At 42.3% G+C, this 19,299-nt stretch overlaps 1 non-coding gene across 1 annotated transcript; it reads left to right on the top strand.

Annotated features, from left to right (window-relative positions):
• The first annotated feature begins 18,193 nt into the window (after positions 1-18,193).
• LOC117701606 (small nucleolar RNA SNORA17) lies at positions 18,194-18,325 on the top strand. Its single transcript, XR_004605778.1, has one exon. It is a non-coding gene; the product is annotated as a small nucleolar RNA SNORA17 (small nucleolar RNA).
• Positions 18,326-19,299: the final 974 nt, after the last annotated feature.

The following is a 19,299-nucleotide window of genomic DNA, read 5'->3' as shown; positions in this document are numbered from 1 at the left end:
GTATGGCATGAATATCCTGGATTATACGCTGGAAGCATTGGCCCTAGTACTGTGGGTTTGAAGTGGCAGACCCTCCAAGAAGAGGGCTTAGTATAAGCTAATTAGGTCAAGAAGGAACCACCTCAAGGAATTGAGTGAGTTCCTACCAGAATGGACTCTTAAGACAAAAAGCCAGCCTGGTGGTGCTGGCTCACACCTTTAATCCCATCACTTAAGAAGCCTCTGCAAGTGGATCTCTGGAAGTTTGAGGCCAGCCTGATCTATAGAATGAATTCCAGGACAGCCAGGGCTACACAGAGAAAAGAGAGGAGAGAGAGGAGAGAGAGAGAGAGAGAGAGAGAGAGAGAGAGAGAGAGAGAGAGAGAGAGAGAGACAAACAAAAACAAACAAAACAAGCAAACAAACAAAAAACAAGAAGCTAAAAAGCCTTTGCCATGTTCTTCGACCCATTCACTACCAGAATTGTGAGCCAGATAAGTGTACATAGCCTTTAGTACTTTGTTAAAGCAACACAAAATGCACCAACAGAATGTCTTTCCTTTGCTTACCACTTGCAACATCTTTCGATTGTCGGTCACTTCTTAAAAATCTGCATATGGAATGATTTTAATTTTGTCTTAGAAGTCATGGGCAATACATTATTAAGACTATTTCTAAAAATCAAGTATATACATCACCTTAGATGTCAGTACTAAACATGAGGCTCTGACAGAGGTGTTCCATTTGGGTCTTGCTTTTGTTTCTAAGGCCCCCTGTTCCTAACTCTTATGTCTAGGTTGCTGTTTTTATTCCTAGTGTTTTGTTTTGTTTTGTTTTTCTGAGCCTTTAATCCTAGGTTAGCTCCACTTCCATGTGAGTCTCAGTTTCAGCAGCTCATCTGTATTGCGTGACCCTCAAAGGTCCTGCCAACATTTTCTACCACGGGTCTTTCCTGCTAGGAATCCAAGAGTTTTACCCTACCTGCGTTCAGCTATTCAGTCAAGGATCTGAAGAGTGTCTCCGAAGCTGTGGCATGTCCTTGCCCCAGCCTCTGTTGTGTGTTCTCCAGTCTGCACAATTAGCACCTGGTGCTTTAGCTTTGTTCTCCTGTGCTGGCTTTAGAAAGTGTCCTGAGAGGAAGTGCTGGGTGCAGGTAAGGCCTCTCAGAGCTTATAGCCTGCTTTGTGTGTGAGCCCGAGCATTGTGTGCGTCATGCAAACAAAACACGTTTACATTTGAAAGAAAAGTAAATCTAATACCAGTTTTCCCTGGGTGCTATTTAGGGCCATTGGGTCTAGACAGGAAAAGATAAAGTACGGTTGTCTATGGAGCAGATGACCTGAGACCGGTTGGGACTGCTCAAAATTAGAAGTCAGTGTAAGAAGAGAAGAAACCAGTGGGGAAAAAAATCAGGGAGGCCCCTGAGAAATGGAATGAGAATATGTTTTCTGAAGGCCAAGTAGCCCAACAAACACAATACTTTGTGTGACCTACTGCTGCTCCAAATAGGACACAGAGAGCTCACTGACCCAGCACTGACATCCTGTAACTCTCCATACTTACAGACGTTTAATTGTGACGGTCAACTTGATGGGGTTTAGAATGGCCATGGAAACAAATCTCTGGATGTGGCTATAATGGATATGTCAAGTAGATTAATTGAGCAGAGAAGACCCACCCTAAATGTGGGTAGTACCATTCTGGGGGTTGATGTCTAGCAAGAATAAAATAGAGAAAGTTGGCTGCGCTGTAGCGTTCAGCACTCTACTTCCTGACTGCAGACCGTGAGCAGCCTTCTGCTCCAGCCACCATGCCTTCTCTGCTGTGATGGAATATATCCCTTGAAAGCCAAAACAAACCCCTTGTTAAAGCTGCTTTTTTTTTTTTCCAGGTATTTTGTCATGACAATGAGAAAAATAACTAATATATAGTTGAAAAAGTGAGTGTAACTACTTTCACATATAAGCAGTAACCTTAGGTCTAGAGTTTGAGCCTGTGTAGCTATTTGACTCCAGAACCACGCCTGTACATTACTAGAGTTAGAGTATGTGAGAATACTACGCAGTACTGATTAGACAAGTTTATTATTTCTCTCACTAGCACCCTAGGGCTCTTCCCTCATTTTGGACAACTGTAACATTTTTCTAAAGATTTCCCTTGAGTCCCATGCACTACTGCAAAGTACTGAGGTGCTTAGCTGTAACTGATGCATCTGAATTCAAATCACCTTTTAATTTCTGCTTATGTATATTAATACACATGTATGAAATAAAAATATCTGTAAGCATTCTACTAGGTGGCACCACTTTATTGCAAGCTCTATTGGCATAATAAAAGAATATAGGTTTTTATGTCAAGTCTGGACACAGATATCCAGAATACAGACTGGGAAGTTTCCTCACAGTGACACTTAGCATGTAATGATTAACAACAGGAAAGGAGTTATTACAGGCATGCATTTGTGCACAGGAGTGAATGTGTGTGTAACTGTGTGTGTGTGTGTGTGTGTGTGTGTGTGTGTGTGTGTGTGTGTGTTCTATGTGTGTAGTTGGTGTCCTTATTACCATTTAAAAATAATATAAATAAATGGCAGTTTTGGAGGGATATAAATGAGGTCTGTATATCTCTAAAGCCTCTATTATTTCAGCCACACTTATGGAAAGTTGTAATTATTTGCAGTCTCCTAAGCTTGCCTTAATTCAATGCATCTATGACATCAGCCCAGCTCTATCTCTTTTTGTCCTTTTCTATGGCTCTCCTCTGTCTTTCTCCATCATATCCTTTCTGTCCTGGATGATTGTCCTATTCAAAAGCAGTTCACACAGAGCATAGACTCCCTCTTCTTGTCTTATCTTAGAATTTCTACCTCTCATTTTGTCAGCAGTTTCCAGAATTACTGAGAACCACAGGACCATTTTCCACAGGTTTTTATCAGCCAGCCTCATGCTAGTGAGTCCCACAATTCTGACAACCATCACACATACAGGAAAATGTTCACCTCCCCACATTGCGCACACACAACCTTTAAAGAATCAGAGGACCACAATCACACAGGAGCCTGCATGTTTTATTTCTGTGCATTACAGTTAGGATGTAGTCTGTTTCTGACAAAGCTCATGTTGAAATGTGGCTGGTGCTGAGCAAACCAGGCTCATGGCCAGTGATACCCAGAAATTAAGAAGTTTTTGGAACCTGGGAGGTCACGGACGGCTGTTCCGCAGCTGTCAGCATGCCACAAAATGAATATGTTGAATTGCACCACAAACGATATGGATATTGTTTGGGCTACCATGAGAAAAGGAGAAAGAAAGAATGGCTGGAGGCCCATGAATGTTCAAAGAAGGCAAAAAGAAAGAAAGAAAGAAAGAAAGAAAGAAAGAAAGAAAGAAAGAAAGAAAGAAAGAAAGAAAGAAAGGAAAAGAAAAAAGATTGGCCTGAAGGCTAAGCTAAACAGTGCCATACCAAGAAAATACAAATGAAAAAGACTAGTAAGATGCATGAAAAGAGAAACACCAAGCAGAAGGATGACGAGAAGACTCCACAAGGAGCAGTCCCTGCCCATCTGCTGGACAGAGAAGGGCAGTCGAGAGCAAAAGTACTTTCCAACACGATTAAGCAAAAAACGAAAAGAAAAGGCGGGAAAATGGGAGGTCCCTCTACCCAAAGTTTGTGCCCAAGGAGAAACAGAAATATTGGAAGTTATCTGAACAGAAAAAAGAGAATGGTTACTAAAGTCTGCTTTGTTGGTGATGGTTTTTTATAAGAAAACCACTAAATATGAAAGGTTCATTAGGCCAATGGGTCTACGTTTCAAAAAAGCCCACATCACACACCCTGAGCTGAAAGTGACTTTTTGCCTGTCTACACTCTGTGTGAAAAGGAATCCATCATCCCCGTTATATACAACCCTGGTGTGATCACCAAAGGTACAGTTATTGAAGTGAATGTGAGCGACTTGGGCCTTATGACACAAGGAGGCAAGGTTATTTGGGGAAAGTATGCCCAAGTTATCAACAATTCTGAAAAGGATGGGTGCATAAATGCAGTCTTGCTGGTTTGACAGTGACATCATACAAGTCATTCCATTCACTACTGAAGACTACACACTGTCAGGAAAACACCATCGCTGTGACCTTTCTGAACTACCAATCAGCCTTACCCCATGTGCAGTCATCAAGAAATATTTATTAACTTGTAAAGGAAAATCAAACACTGCCCAATTTAAAAAGAAAAAAAAGAAATGTGGCCGGTGATCTAGTTGTGTTGGGATGTCTTTGAGAGGGATGATAATGTCCAGCAACGTTGGATTATTTCTCTTGAGGACACACTAGTTCTCATGGGAGTGTTTTGTAATGTGTCTGGGCCTCTGTTGTCCTGTCTTTTCATCATCTATCTGTCTGCTCATGGCCACATGATTGCCAGCACCATATTCTCTGCCGTGAGGCCCTGATCAAAAATACCAAACAGTGCAAAGGATTTATCACCCTCTTCTGACTGTGCCCAACTTCTTCAAATCCCTCAATGGAAACTCCCATCATGACGGTATCCTGGAACTGATACCATCTGAGCTGAATAAACCCTTTCTCCCATGAGTTGCTTTTGTATTTTATCACAGCAAAAAAAAAAAAAAAAGCAAGGCAGATGGTTTCTTCCCATAGTCCACTAAAGCCACGATGGAAGGAGTAAGCCCAGAGGCCAGCCTGAACAGCACAGAACATGCTGTCTCAAAGGGAAAAAAAAGAGTACTTAATTTTATAGACATCAACAGCTGCCTTCAGTATTTCATCAAATCCTAGTTACAATACCCAGTGTCCATTTTAAGTATGTAAATTAAAGTTTTCATATTAAATGTGTACATTAAGTAATTTAAATGCTATTTTGAAATCCATTTTGTTTTCATTTAAAATCCTCAAATATTCTTGAAAGTAACAGTGCGTTAAAATGAGCATTTTAAAAAGTAGACCTTGCTCAACTGTCACATCTCAGGCACAGTGCATGAGAGAATCACAGGTGTGTCACAGAAATGCCGTGCTCACTCAGCTCTTAGGATTGGACTTTACTATGTGTAAACTTTACTCCAGTGAAAGTAAGAATTACAAAATAATAGTACATTTCTGTCAAATCCGGGCCTTGATCAAGTGATCTTCCTGACTTAAGTAAGAATAAACCATAAAGTAAGGGAGAAAGAACTTTGAATCCTACCCACCCTTGCCTTGACAATTGTAGCCCCAGGCCAGTCTCCTCTGTGAGAGCTCCCTTCCATGCCTTTGTCTAACAAGGATGTGAACACCACTGTTTATCTGCAAAAAATATAAACATAAAGACAACACCTGACACATAACAGCTGCTCTAGTCAAGAAATTCGTATTATTATTGTAGCTGTTTTCTTTTCTTTCTTTCTTTCTTTCTTTCTTTCTTTCTTTTTTTTTTTTTTTGTTTGTTTGTTTGTTTGTTTGTTTTTTCAGACAGGGTTTCTCTGTGTAGCCCTGGCTATCCTGGAACTCACTCTGTAGACCAGTCTGGCCTCAAACTCAGAAATTTGCCTGCCTCTGCCTCCCAAGTGATGGGATTAAATGCGTGGGCCACCACTGTCCGGCTATTGTAGCTGTTTTTAATCCTTTACGTTTACTCAAAATTTGCTTTTAAATTGACTAATTAAAAACAAAAAATGTAAATATGGATGTTTTGTGTGCACTGTGTGAGGTTTTGATAGATGTACATTTTGTATAATGTGTAGATCGGGTTCAACATCTCAAGATTTACCATTTTTTTATGATGAAAACATTCAACATCTGTTCTAGCTTTTTGCCATACAGTAATTATCATTATCCATAGGTACCCTCTTTAGCCCATCTTCCTCCTCCTGTGTAGCTGTGACTTAGAACCCACTGGTCCACCTTTTCTTGTGCCTCTTACTCCTGTTCTTCCCAGCATCTGGAGACCCTGGCTTCTATAAGATCAAGTCTAAAAATGTATATTTATTTTTGGTATTTGCCGGTCTTAGGTAATATTTCTATTGCTCTGGTGAAGCACAATGACCAAAACAACTTGGGGGTTATTTGGCTTACACTTCTATAGCACTGTTCATCAAGACAGGAACTCAAGCAGGGCAGGAAGCTGGAAGAGGGACTGATGAAGAGAGACCAGGGAAGGGTGTTGCTTGCTGACTTGCTTCCTGTGGCTTGCTCTGCTTGCTTTTTGGTTTTTCGAGACAGGGTTTCTCTGTGTAGCCCTGGCTGTACCTGGGACTCACTTTGTAGACCAGGCTGGCCTCGAACTCAGAAATCCACCTGCCTCTGCCTCCCAAGTGCTGGGATTAAAGGTGTGCGCCACCACTGCCCCGCCTGCTTGCTTTCTTAATGAACCCAGGACCACCAGTCCAGGAGCGGCCCCACCCACAACGAGCTGGGGCCTGCCCTGTCAAACACTAATTAAGAAAATGTCCTCCGGACTTGCCTACAGCCCAATCTTATGGGTTGACATTTTCTCAATTGAGAAAGTGTTCCATCCTCTCAGATGGCTCTAGATTGTGTCAACTTGACGTAAAACTATCCAGCACAACACACGTCTCCATGAATGCCACAGAGCACAAATACAGTTGCAGATCAGAGGACAACTCAAAGACATCAGTTCTTGCCTTCCCTCCTATGGGCTCAAGAAATCAAGCTCAGGTCTTCAGGCTTGGTGACAAGTGCTTTTACTCACTGAGCCAAGAAACCCTTTTTTATTTCCACAAAGGAAATGTTCTCTAGTCATTTTTGGCTTAAACATTTTATTTAAATTTATTCTAAGAGATTTGTGAGCTTGCAAAGCAGGTCAATCAAAATTTTTGGCTAAAAGCAAAGAAAGAAAGTTTGATACCATGTCCCTTTTAGGTGGAAGCAGACGCCACCAATGAAATTGCTTAAACCAGAAGAGTTAGGCTTGCTTTGGGCTATTTTTAATACTTGTGAGATGTAGACCCTTCAACTATACCATTTGCAAATTGGATGCAGCGGCAAGCTTTAGAAAATACATTTCTGGCAGTAATAACGTTACAGTTTGTTTTGGTTTCTTTGTTAAGCTGGGACCTGTTTCTAATACTAATTGTTATCACATGCATGTCCATAGAAAGCTGAGTAAATCAACTGACAGAGGGATTTATTTTTGAAATAGCAGTTAACTAAGAATGAAAAGTGAATTCCAAGCTCTGTCCTTTATAATGAATTCTTATTTAAGATGCACATTTGTCTATTATACAGTCGAGTGTGATCTTCTCCAATTCACATTTTATTTTTACTTGACTAATCCTGAACCCATTTGCAGGGTATGTTTTTGTTAATCTGTTGTTTTAAAATTTATTTTACAACTATCAGGAAAAATCATGGTGACCTTGGTACAATGATCTCAGTGGTACAGGAAATGAATCAGCCCTGTGGAAACTGCCAGGGCCACTTGAGGTTAGACACTCTGAAGGACAGCCCTGATGTTACACTGTTTGTTACAAAGTCAGGAAATATAAACTAGAATGGTTAAATATATATATATATATATATATATATATATATATATATATTCCTGCATATATGTCTATGTGCCATATGCATGTCTGGTGCCTAACAGGACAGAAAAGAGCATTGGATCCTCCAGGACTGGAGTCACCGACAGTTGTGAGTCACCATGTGGGTGCTAGGAATTGAACCCTGGAAGAGCAGTTAGTGCTCTTATCTGATGAGCCATCTCTCCAGCTCCCATGAAATGATTTTTAAACTGTAATTTACATGTAACATGTTTTCTGGTCATGTTCTCTGAACCAATAGGTCTAATTGTTCCTCTGGAGGGAAAAATTTAAGTGCTCTGTGCCATGCTTAAAAAGCCTGAAAACGGCAGGAATGGTGAATTCATTTTATTTTACCCAAGAACATATTGGTTACACTGCATAGTAGTGGAAGAGTGGTTACACAGTTAAAAATAAGATTCACCCACTTCTCGCCTTCCAGTACTGCGGCTGCCAGATGCCGTGAGACAGGTGCAGTGCAAGCAGCTGCCAGTGGACAGAGACGACAACTTAATGGAACTGGCAAGTGTTTCTCGTAAACGATTTGGGGAAGGGTTTGAAATTCATTTCTTGGCCGTGGACAAGGACATTTGAGGTCCTGTCAAGTAACTGGTTTATATGTGGGAAGGCCTCAGTTAGGAGTGCCTGACATACTTGATGCCACATTGCTGTGAAGGCGTCACCAATCAGTGAGGAAACCCTATACAAAAAAGAAAATTCTTATAGCAAGAAAGCCTTTGTTTGAGGTAGCCTCTCATGAAAGGTCTGCTTTACAGCCTATAGTGACATAACTCAGTACCACTGCAGTGACCTCTGGGGACAAGATGAAGATAAAAAAAAAAAAAAAAAAAAAAAAAACACAACAACAAATCCACCAAATGTTCTATAGCATATTTGGACAGGCATCAAACCAGTCAACCTTTCTGTATTTATCTAGTCATGACGTCTCCTATTCTTCTGTGATCTTCTTCTCAAGTACAGTTTGCCCATTCACTGGACACCCTACAGCCCACAAAGTCAACTATGTTTTTCTCTCTCTCTAAGCTGCAGAGAGGACTGAGCACATGGAATTGAACTGAGTCACTTTGCACTCCTTGGTTCAATGTTGTATCAAGGGGGCAAAATGTCTTGGGGGAGTTTCAACTTAGGGGCAATGACCATTCAGCATCTTCACTGATAGCACAGAGCTGATGAACCATGCGTGCAACTCACACAGTCAGTAGTCTGACTAAAGGTGTCTTAGATGTCTAGTGTGTGTATATGTAATAGTTTTAATAATTAAATACAAATTCAATTAACATTATTTTACTGGGTGTACAATATCCCTCAAGTTATGTATTTTTCTTGATTAATACTCAAGGTCCAGTTCAGCTACTGAAAGCTATAACTGCTTTCCTTTTCAAAAGTGATTTGGGAGCCTGAAAATAACAAGAAACCACAGATAAAAATATCATTCTTCATTATTTTGTAAATTCTGTAAACTGCTGTAAAAACCTTTTCCATAATGGGGGTGATTATTCTGTCTATATTTTAAATTTGTTTTGAAGTACAATTTTACAACATAAACTTACCTATTTTTGAAAAGTATATAATTTAGTGATTTGGTAAAATTGTAATGTTATATAATAATCACCACAATCCAGCTTTAGAACATCGCCCCATCATGTTCCTTTATGTCTACTTATACTCTCCTTTCCTAACTGAAGCCCCAAGGAACAAATCACTTTTCTAGGTCTATAAATCTTTGTATTTTTTCCTATAAATTTTGTCTCACAGAGGGCGACAAAACAAAGCAGTGCTCCCCACCTGTGCATTTGAAGAAATAGTTGATTCTTGTGAGTGGAATATGCTATGACGAGTCTTGCTAACAGCTTTCTTTAGTGCCCCCTTAGCAGCTGACTCCTGAGAACAACTGCCACTCAGACTGGGAGATGGAGGGGTCCAGAGATCCTGTTCCCACCGTGTAGAAAGTGTTCATCATATAATGTTAATCACTAAGTGTTTTACAGTTACACAAAAGCACTGAAAAGACAGGCAAGCACCAGAAGGAAGTAGGACAGGAAGTCAGTTCGTGCACGATGCAAGGACCTGGCACGGTTGTCAAGTTCCTGATAGCTTTATGGTTGGATAAGTAACAGATGACACCCAACAGGGAGAAAGAGAAAATCCTTTAACAGCTTGTGCTGTGAATGTTAAAACAAATGTGAACGTTAGAGGGGTTTGATGAAGGTACCCCCTGTGAATGGAAAAAAGATGTTCGTTCCCAGACACCAGTGTCGGGGTGGGGCTCCTCCCTGTGAGAACTAGGAAGGTCCTTGAAGTCCCTTTAAACAATACAAATTATTGATACTGTTGTTTACTGTCCACCAGAACTAGATGGTAAGTGTAGCGGTGAATTAGGTGAACTAGTTAAATGGATGGGTCACAGTTAGCAGAGCTCTCTAGATTTAGGAATGAAACACACACACACACACACATGCGCGCCCGCCAGCTAATTTTAACAAACCTTGACTAGCTCAAATGCTGGGTATTTCTAAACCTCCCCTCAGCTAAAAACACCCCCCTCCCGTATTCCTGAGTTAATGTCTTTTAAAATCTGTATTTCATCTCTGCTACCCCAGACCCAATCAGGGAAGTGGCCTCTAGGGCCGTTTTCCTGGATTCTTACATGCCGGAGGGCCTTTAAATTCCATCTTTCTCCTTCCCCATCATGGTGGTTCTCTTCCTCTCCTTTCTATCCCGCCTCTATCTTTCTGCCCAGCCATTGGCTGTATGGCAATTCTTTTTTATCCATCAAAGCCAGCTAGGGGCAGGGACCTTCAGGTCTGGCGCCTTTTTTTGGGGCGCCGAAATAAGACAAAGCATTAGAACCAATCCCCAACAGGTAAGTCCCTATTGCTGAAAGTAGCACAGGCTTTATTGTAAGACGTAGAGAAATAAAGCTGGAACTGAGCCGTAAGCATCTCATTGCTGGCTAGCTCTCATAGTGGCCAAAGATACTGTACAAACGGCTGGAGGCACACATCATCAACAGTTCTACCTAGCGTGGCAGGTGGGTGGGGTGGTTGGTGGTGGTGCTTGCTCTGTCTTGCCAGGCGAGACGTGCCCACTGATGCAACAGTGCATGGCTGCTACAAATGCAACAACTACTTTCCTGCATCTGAGGCACTCTGCAAGAGGTGTTGCTACTTTAACTCCCTGTTAAAAGCCTTAAGTCATGGGCCCTAATGAGAAAGCTGCCGTTGCAGCTCTGCTAAACAGATGCGATGCGCCCATCAAGTTGCCTTCGAGGAATTTATGTTTATACCCACACGTTACCGTTACTGCTTCGGTCAGCCTTCCTCAGAGGGAAGCTTCTTATTTCAGTGAGTGGTGGTTACTGTAGAGACATATTTAGTGAAACTGCCGAAAAAACAGTAGTCGCTGCTGTCGTGACACAGTCCAGTGCTCAACCACAGATGGGGGAAACTAGACATCTACGGCACCCACTCGTCCATGGTAAGAGCAGCAGAAGGTAACCGTGAAACCCTGACCTCCAAGCATAAAAGCCATTGTCATCTTGATCAGGGCAGCTGTGCTTACCTTTAAGTGACCCTTGCAATGGGAACTATTGACATTCCTCATAAGGAGGGGTCGGGAGGAAGGAAGTGCTCGTCCAGTGGTCCTCACCCTTCCTAACACTGCGACCCTTTAATTCAGCTCCTAGTGAGGTAGTGATGCCAAACCACAAAATTATTTTCCTTGCTGCTTCATAACTGCGATTTTACTGCTATTGTGAATTATAATGTAAATATCCATGTTTTCTAATTGTTTTAGGTGACCTACCCCTCTGTGAAAGGGTCATTCTACCCCAAAAGGGGTTGAGAACCTCTGTGCTGGAACATAGAACATATAGAGGTTAGAGGCTTGGGAGGATGGGAGGGGGGATGGTGAGATTCCAGTTGTGGAGCCATGAGGATGTATTTATCCACAGAAATGAGACAGTTTGGTGATATGACTATTTAGGGGTCATCCATGTTCCTCTGTGTAACCAATCCTATGCAGTCCTGTAAGCAAGTCCAATAAATTCACTGATTCGCCAAGCTGGAGTTGGGTGGAATCCACATCCTATCTGGTGTGGATAGGTTTGTTTACCTCTCCTCAGGAAACGTTCAGTAAGGTCCATCACAAAGTGGTTCCACATTCTCACCAACAGTTGTAATTGCCAATGCGTTCTTTATTTTCTCCATTCCTGTGGGTTTGTGAAGTATCACTGCAGTTTTAATTTGTGTAGTTCTAATGACTCACTGTTGACTCAGTATATTTACATGTGATTAAAAGCCAATGTATTCAGATTTGTTATCCGCTTACAAGAATAGACATCATCATCATTGTCTTCATTGTTATCATCATCATCATCTTCTTCTTCTTCATCATCATCATGATGTTATAGGGATTGTTTACATATATCCTACATACATATAGGTACTTATCAGGTGTGACTTGTAAGTGGCTTCAGCTAGTCAGTGACGTGAAATCCTTTTCATGGAGATAACCTTGTGGTCGATGATAGTGTTTGAGTCCTGAAGCCTGACAGACTACCCACCGCACATCCTTGTACTTAGGGCTTGTGAAAATATTAGAGCCAGCACTGCATGTACAGTCTTGATTGTTTAAAGTGTTTAGAGTTGGAAGACAGAAAGAACACGTAACTGTGTGCAGTGTCTCCAAAGTGTTTGTGTGAAGTGTTAGGAATGTTTTTGTTTCCTCCTATTGTGAATATATTGTGGGTATGTCCGTCATTACTGGTGAAGGAAGGGCATGGCCCCCCATGGTGATGTGGAGAAATGATTTTAATGATTTGTTAGTTAAGGTGGGCTGCAGGTAGTTGGAGGTATGGATACATGTTTGTGTAAAAGGAAATGCTTGGAAGGAGTGAGTCAACTGGAGACTGAAACGAAGCAGCAGGTGGACCCACTTGTAAAATAACATACAAATTCTAGCTAGCCTGTAGAAAAGGCTATCCAATTACAATACCACTGCCATCCAATTACAATACAAGTATAATTTTATTTACAAGCCATAAGCCTAGATTAGACAGGTTTCGGAGCTATTCTTACATCCAAGCCATATGTCCCTTGTTACTTGCTGTTTCTCCTGGCTACATGGTTTGTGGTCCATCTTCTCTCGTGGCAGCCTCCTCCTTTCTTGGTGTCCTTTCTCTTTTCTCTTCTGTCTCTACCTGCGACCTCCAGGTAGGTAAATGAAAACCCACCTACCTCTATCATATTGGCCAATCACAGGCGCTAGCCTTTTATTGACTAATTAAATTGGGGGACAAGATTTATACAAGGGAAGCTGGTGTATGTGAGAGTTTCCTCATTGAGGGGCAGCCAGATCTTGGGGGCCAGTATTTACCATTCAAATACAAAGCAGCACCAGACCAATGCTCTACACCTACTTCCAAATATGAAAGCTATAGACAACAAGCAAGACAAAAATTGAATTCTGAGGTTAGCCTAAGATAATAACTGTGAGAGCATCGTGGTTGCAAGGCCTGTGTGGGTTCACTTTAGACCCTGGTTTGGACTTGTTCCCTTACATTCCTGCTGTCATCAATGGACCTGATTTTATTTTGTTCCATAGTCAACTGTCCTTAAGGCTTTGTGTGTGTCGATCAAAACCATAGGTTTTTTTTTTTTTTATTGTGCTTGTATAGAAGAACATTTTAAGATATAAGTGAGTGCCCACACCTGCTCTGCATGTGCGGTTTCATTTCTCTTCTCTATTTTTGTATGTTAGAATCAGTTCCTGCTTCCATCTCAAGCTGAAGATATTTTCCACACTACCCCCAAAAATATAGACATTATGAAAGTTCTGTCATTAAACAACTCTCCTCCCCCAAGAACAAAACAAATCAGAACACCCGACAACTTAATGAGATAAAAATTACTCATTAAGTGCCCAATATGGGCAGAGGACCTCACAGTTGGGTCTACATTACACTCCCCTACGGTGGGAATATAAACTTCTGGCATCCCCAGTCCCCTAGGCAAAATTACACCACCATGAAGGGCATTTCAATGCAGTTCCAGGAGTCACAAAGGCACACTTCAGTGGCTCTGAAAGTCACAATCCCTGTTGCCAGTGCACTGTGTCCTGTGACACAGCTGGGAAGATGCCTTACACCCATTCCAAAAGTGTTGTGTCCCAGACCCTTAGGCACAATGCTGTTTAAAGTCAATGTCAGGTGTGGCCATAGGGCATCTGTATTTGGGGAAATCCTACCTTACAGGGAATGTGAGTGAGATTGAAAGGCCAAGGGAACAATGGAACAAATGGAAGAGAGCTTAGAAGATACATAACCGTTAATCAACGCATTTCCTGACCTGGTGATTTGTGTCTGTGTGGGTTAGGGAGGTTGCAGAAGATCAGTCCTCGAGAGATAGTTGAAGGAGAGAAAAAGGTCCAAGAAGGCAGATGTGCCCCTTCCTGATCACGGATTAGGATTCAGGCTGCCCAGGGAACATCACAGCCTCCATTTCCACCCTTCTAGTTCTCCCCAGATCTTGGTTCTAGTGTGGAATCAGCTTCTACATCCTCTGGATGCTTACACTTGCAAGTAGGTTTATGAAAGTTATTTTACTCACCCCTTCAAACCTTTCGATTTTGTTTAGGAAAAGTCGTCTTTATCATAGCTCCCATTGGCCTGACTTTCATCAATATCTGTGATGCCATCAGGTGGGAGAAGAGGGATTGTGAGGCCTCTGTTGTAGTCATGGTTTAGTAGACTCCTCTGTGACTCTAGGAAATTCCTTAAGCTGTCTGAGTTGAAGGTCTTTCCTGTATAAAGTTTCTAAAGATAGTCTCCTGTGTGACTCTTCTATTGTAGTTCCCATAATAGCATCAGCCTGACTGGAAATTTGTTAAATATGCAGATTCTTGGTTTCTACTTCCAGCCTATTGGAGCATACTCTAGCAGCAGGGAGCAGCAATCTTCAGTTGAAGGAGCCTTGTAAGCAATCCTGCTGTTGGGGCTAAGGGTTAAGAATACTACCCACGTTAGTAGTTCTTAGTTTTTGCTGGACATTAAAAGTCATCTGGACTTCTTTTCTAACTATCAATCTTGGAACACCCCTACAAAGACTCTGATTGAAATGAGTATAAACATTGCTGTACCCGAACCCTTCCAAAGCTCAAAGTCAGTGTTGGGACTTGCTTGGGTCCTGTAGAAACCACTGGTGATGCTATAGTACACATGAAAGGGCCCTCAAGACCAGAGATGCAGAGAAGAGGAACATATATTTCTTGATAAGAGAATATTCTGTGATGTAAATCTGAGTGCAATTTGATAAATGTTCACTTTCAGTTTGTTGTCTTATTGAAACAAATTGCAATGATGAAAGAAACAAGCATTGACATACAAAGACAGCAAAGTAACCTATGGTAAGGAGAAATAGACTACCTCTGTATACAATGATATGGCAGAGTCTCACAGTATACTGATGAAATAACTGCAAATCTGAACATAGGCTGTTGGTGGCAAGATGTTTGCTGAGTATAGTTTGATGCCTGGCCCCAAAGGAGAAAAAGAAAGAATTAAAAGAAAAAAAGGAAACATATGATATAGTTACTTTCAAATGAAAATAAAAAACAGACAAAACTGACCTGTAGCAATGAAGGGTACAGAGAGCTAATGATCAGGACATAGCACAGGGGAACCCTTTTACAAGTGTTCCATTTCTTCACCTAGTGATAATTATGTACAAATACCCATGTGCATATATACAAGGCACACATGCATTTTTACACTTGAATGCCTTGGGGCTGGAGAGATGGCTCACCACCCAAGAGTATGTGCTACTCTTTAAGAGGACTCAGGTTGAGTCCCAGCACCCACATGGTGGCTCATAACCTTCTTTAACTCCAAGTTCTAAGGGATATGATATCCCCTTCTGGCCTTTGAGGGCATCACACATTGGTGATACACAGATATACATGCAGGCAGACACTCATACACATGAAAAAAATCTTTTAACAAATGACTAAAAGTTCCTGACTATCTTACTGTATTAATGTTCCTCTTCACTAATAACTACAGAAATTGAGATGTAGTCCTCAAGAGGAACCTTGTCACAGCAGCCATCTCCCACTTGGTAGGCAGTTACCTAATGTTAACATCTATGGTCACCAAGAAATAAATACAGAAGAGATGGCTCAGTGGTTATGAGCACTGACTGCTCTCCCTGAGGTCCTGAGTTCAATTCTCAACAACCACATGGTGGCTCACAACCATCTGTAATGGGATCCAATGCCCTCTTCTGGTGTGTCTGAAATGAACACGACACTTTAATTTTATATTAATTTAAAGTATATGTGAGAATGCTCTTGGTTGCAAAGAGATAACAAGATGATGATGGTGATGACGATGATGATTGGTAGTGTGGTGTAGAGAAATAATCCAGGATCCTTCTGCACACAAGGTAAATTCCCCATCACTGACCTACATATGCTCTCTGCACTGTGTGTGGTCTCTATTAAAGTTTTAGTTTGTTTTGAATATTTGCTTGTGCACAAGTCCAGATTTCTGCAGCAATCCATTCAAGAGACCAAATAATTATAGCTATCCTCTGCTATCTCTTCCTCACTCCTCAGATCTTGTAATAAATCTAAGATAAAATTGTCTGCTTTATATTATCTGCAGGGAAAAAAAAAAAAAAAAAAAAGACCTCAACCCTCTGTTGTCAGTGGCAGAAGGTCAAACTCATCCCAGAACATCGAGTGAGATAAGAAGAATCTCTGTATGGCAGAGAAACCCAGAAAATTGTGCCAAGCTGTTCACCATCAAAATAAGGAATATTCGAAGGAATAAAAAATGTGTCTGTGACCAGAATCACGTAGCAGAATGTGCAGAAAAATCTGTTGGAAAGAAGCCTGGTCAGGAACGATAGAGGCACAGCTATCGCTTCCAAGCCACAGGCTGGGGGAGGGTGGTTGATTTTAGGGGATGGATCTTAAGAACATCAAAAGCAGGAGCAAGATGTCTGAGGCAGACCCAGAGAAGCATTTGAGGACAGCCAAATCTTTGATCGGCTGCACATATATTAAACGTTGTCAGAATTTCACCCTATCCAGTCCCTTTGTGCCAGTGTGTCCTTGTCACTTTGATGTCCTTGTGGAGGAACTGAACAGACTATGTAGGATGGTGGTAGCTCTCCTCAGATATTTTTTTAGTTATATGTTGCAGTAAATCTACAACCCATATAAGTCTGGTCAAAGAAAACACAACTCAGTAACTATGACTACAAGCTGCACGCCTTGATTGGGCAGGTTTACCACTACGCTACTCTATTCCCCAGCTATGAGATCCCTCATAACTTGTAGTTTTTCCAGGCCACGTGCTTCTCCTCCATTGTCCTTCCACCTCTCCTTCTCCATCATCCTTCCTCTCTCCCCTCTCCTTCAAACTTTTCTGCTCCACCTTTCCTTCTACTGCCCAAATACTGGCTCTAGACTTTATTTTACATATTAAGGTGGGCAGAACGTTCTCAAGAAGTCACCTTTATACTGATTCACTCCTCATCTACAGCCCCTCCCAGGAAAGCAGAATTAGCATCAAAATACAAGAGGGCTATCCACCACAGTTACAGCTAGTAGTTCTTAAAGACTTGTTATGGTGTAACACTGAACTGAATGTAGAAGCAACCTCATCCCCTCACTCACAACAAACTGTCTCTGATATTCTAGGAGGAGCCATAGAATATGACAGTCTCCCCTCTCTCAGAGTTTATAGTGGGCTGGGAAGAGTTCAGTTACTTGTGACCTGGGAAATGTCTGCTCTTGTAGCCTGAGCAGCTGTGCTTCACTGAGGTTCATGTCATCATTGCTTCGGGGCCCCTGATGCCTTGGTTCTTCCTGCTTCTGGCTGTATGGTTACAGGAGCAGCAGAGGTGTGGACAGTGATTCCCAATGCTTGTAACAGCCACACAATGGGAAGCACTTCCATTCCAACAAGAGAGGATGGCATTAGATAAAAGAGAATTTAAATGAAGGCATAATACACTGCAGAAGCAAGCTCTCTGTGGGTTGGGGATGTAGCTTAGTAAAGTGGTTAGGAATCACATGCCTGCAAGTCATGTGCCAAGTCTTGGGCTTAAATCCTCAGCTAAATCCTTAGTACCAACTGCTATGAATCCAGGCGGCTGTCCGAAATGGTTATACCAATGGATGTTATTGCCCCTTTTGCTTTTATTTGCATGTAGTCAATGGTGTTCCTGAAAGCAGAATCCCCTCCCTAAGTTCTTGGGTAGTCTAACCTCTAAACCTCTCTGTCTTCTAGCTCTGGGAAAGTTTTGTCATTGCTCCCTTGGGCCTCATGGTAGGAATGGCATTGCGTTGTTATTGCACACTGCTCTGATGTACCATGATTTTTGAAGTGCCTGTACTCTGCTCAGATCCTTATAAATAGTGCCTTTATTCTCTTTACATTGTTCAATTGGACTATGTCAACTGCATCTTTCTGGATCTTTCCTGACATAGAAATCACTTCTATAAATGGCTTTAGAAGAAAGATTGTCAGCATTGGACTCTGGGTTTGGATAGCCACGTATTTGAAGAATGTAGAACATGGAGGTAAGTTATTTGGGCACGCATAATGCCTGGCATGTGGCACCATCATGACTTAAAAATTCTGTGTGTTCTGCCCCTACAAGCATTGCAGGTGAGGCTGCAGTATCCAATGTGAGTTAGCAGCTGGCAGAAAGAAGAGAGGCTATGTCTATGCTCAGTGTTCTGACCTATGAATATCTGAATGATTAGTAGGTTAACATTCCCTGCAAAAAATGAGTCTGAGACAACCACCAGTCTTGTGCCAGGGGCTCAACTATCTTGAGACTACCACTAGTCCAACCCCTGATGGCTCACAGAACTGGGAGCAAGCCATAGACTGGAAAAACCCCACATGGGACTGAGGATCCCTGGAGGGAGTGAGCCTGAGATAGACAACCCTCACATAGGGCCACTCAGTCGGCCTAGTGAGACATGAGCCTGAGATGACCACCATATTGACACCTTGGGGTTTGGACAAGGAGCTAGCCTGAGATAACCACCAGTTGGGTGCCAAGAAATTCTGGGGTAGGGGGAGCAGGGCATGTCTAAGATGACACCTGCCCAGCCCCAGAATGCATGATCAGGTCATAGCACTTCTGAGACCACTCCTGAGGTAATCCCAGGCACTCAGAGACCCTGGGTGCCTCTAAGAGGAGCCAGTGAGTGGTGGGTAAAAGTAACAGAAAGAAAAAAGAAGGGTGCAAACCCGATGAAGAGAAGCAGAACTGGAGACTGGACAATAGTGAGGAATGACCTAGTGTGAGTAGCCAGTGATGCTATCTGGGACCATGGTGGGGTTCAGGCCTGTGCTGCCACCAGTGGCCATGTCTAGGTACATGGCCTTGAAGCAGCAGGGATTTGTTACCATCAATGGCCAGGCCTGGGACATGTTGATATCTAAGTGCTGTGCAGAACTGGCCCCACCCTTCATCTGAGCATCATGGGAGAGCTGGCCCTGGGTGCATGAGAACAGGGGAGCTGACCCCAGCTGCAGTGCCCAGGAGATTGGCCCAGCACATTGTGGGAGTTGTAGGAAATCCAGGCCTCTAAGGATACTAGTGTTGGAGAGCTGGCCCTATCACTCATCTCCTGTGCAGTGTCATGGATGATGGAGAGATACCCTCTTCTCCGAAACTGCAGCACTTAAAAGAGTGGCTCCTGCACCTTGCCTGGGCAGCACAGTAGAGCTGGGCCTG

The sequence above is a fragment of the Arvicanthis niloticus genome, chromosome 1, assembly GCF_011762505.2.
Source record: "Arvicanthis niloticus isolate mArvNil1 chromosome 1, mArvNil1.pat.X, whole genome shotgun sequence".
In the NCBI taxonomy this organism is placed as follows: domain Eukaryota; kingdom Metazoa; phylum Chordata; class Mammalia; order Rodentia; family Muridae; genus Arvicanthis; species Arvicanthis niloticus.
Note: the sequence above shows the minus strand (reverse complement) of the source record. Positions and strands in the feature narration are given on the sequence as shown.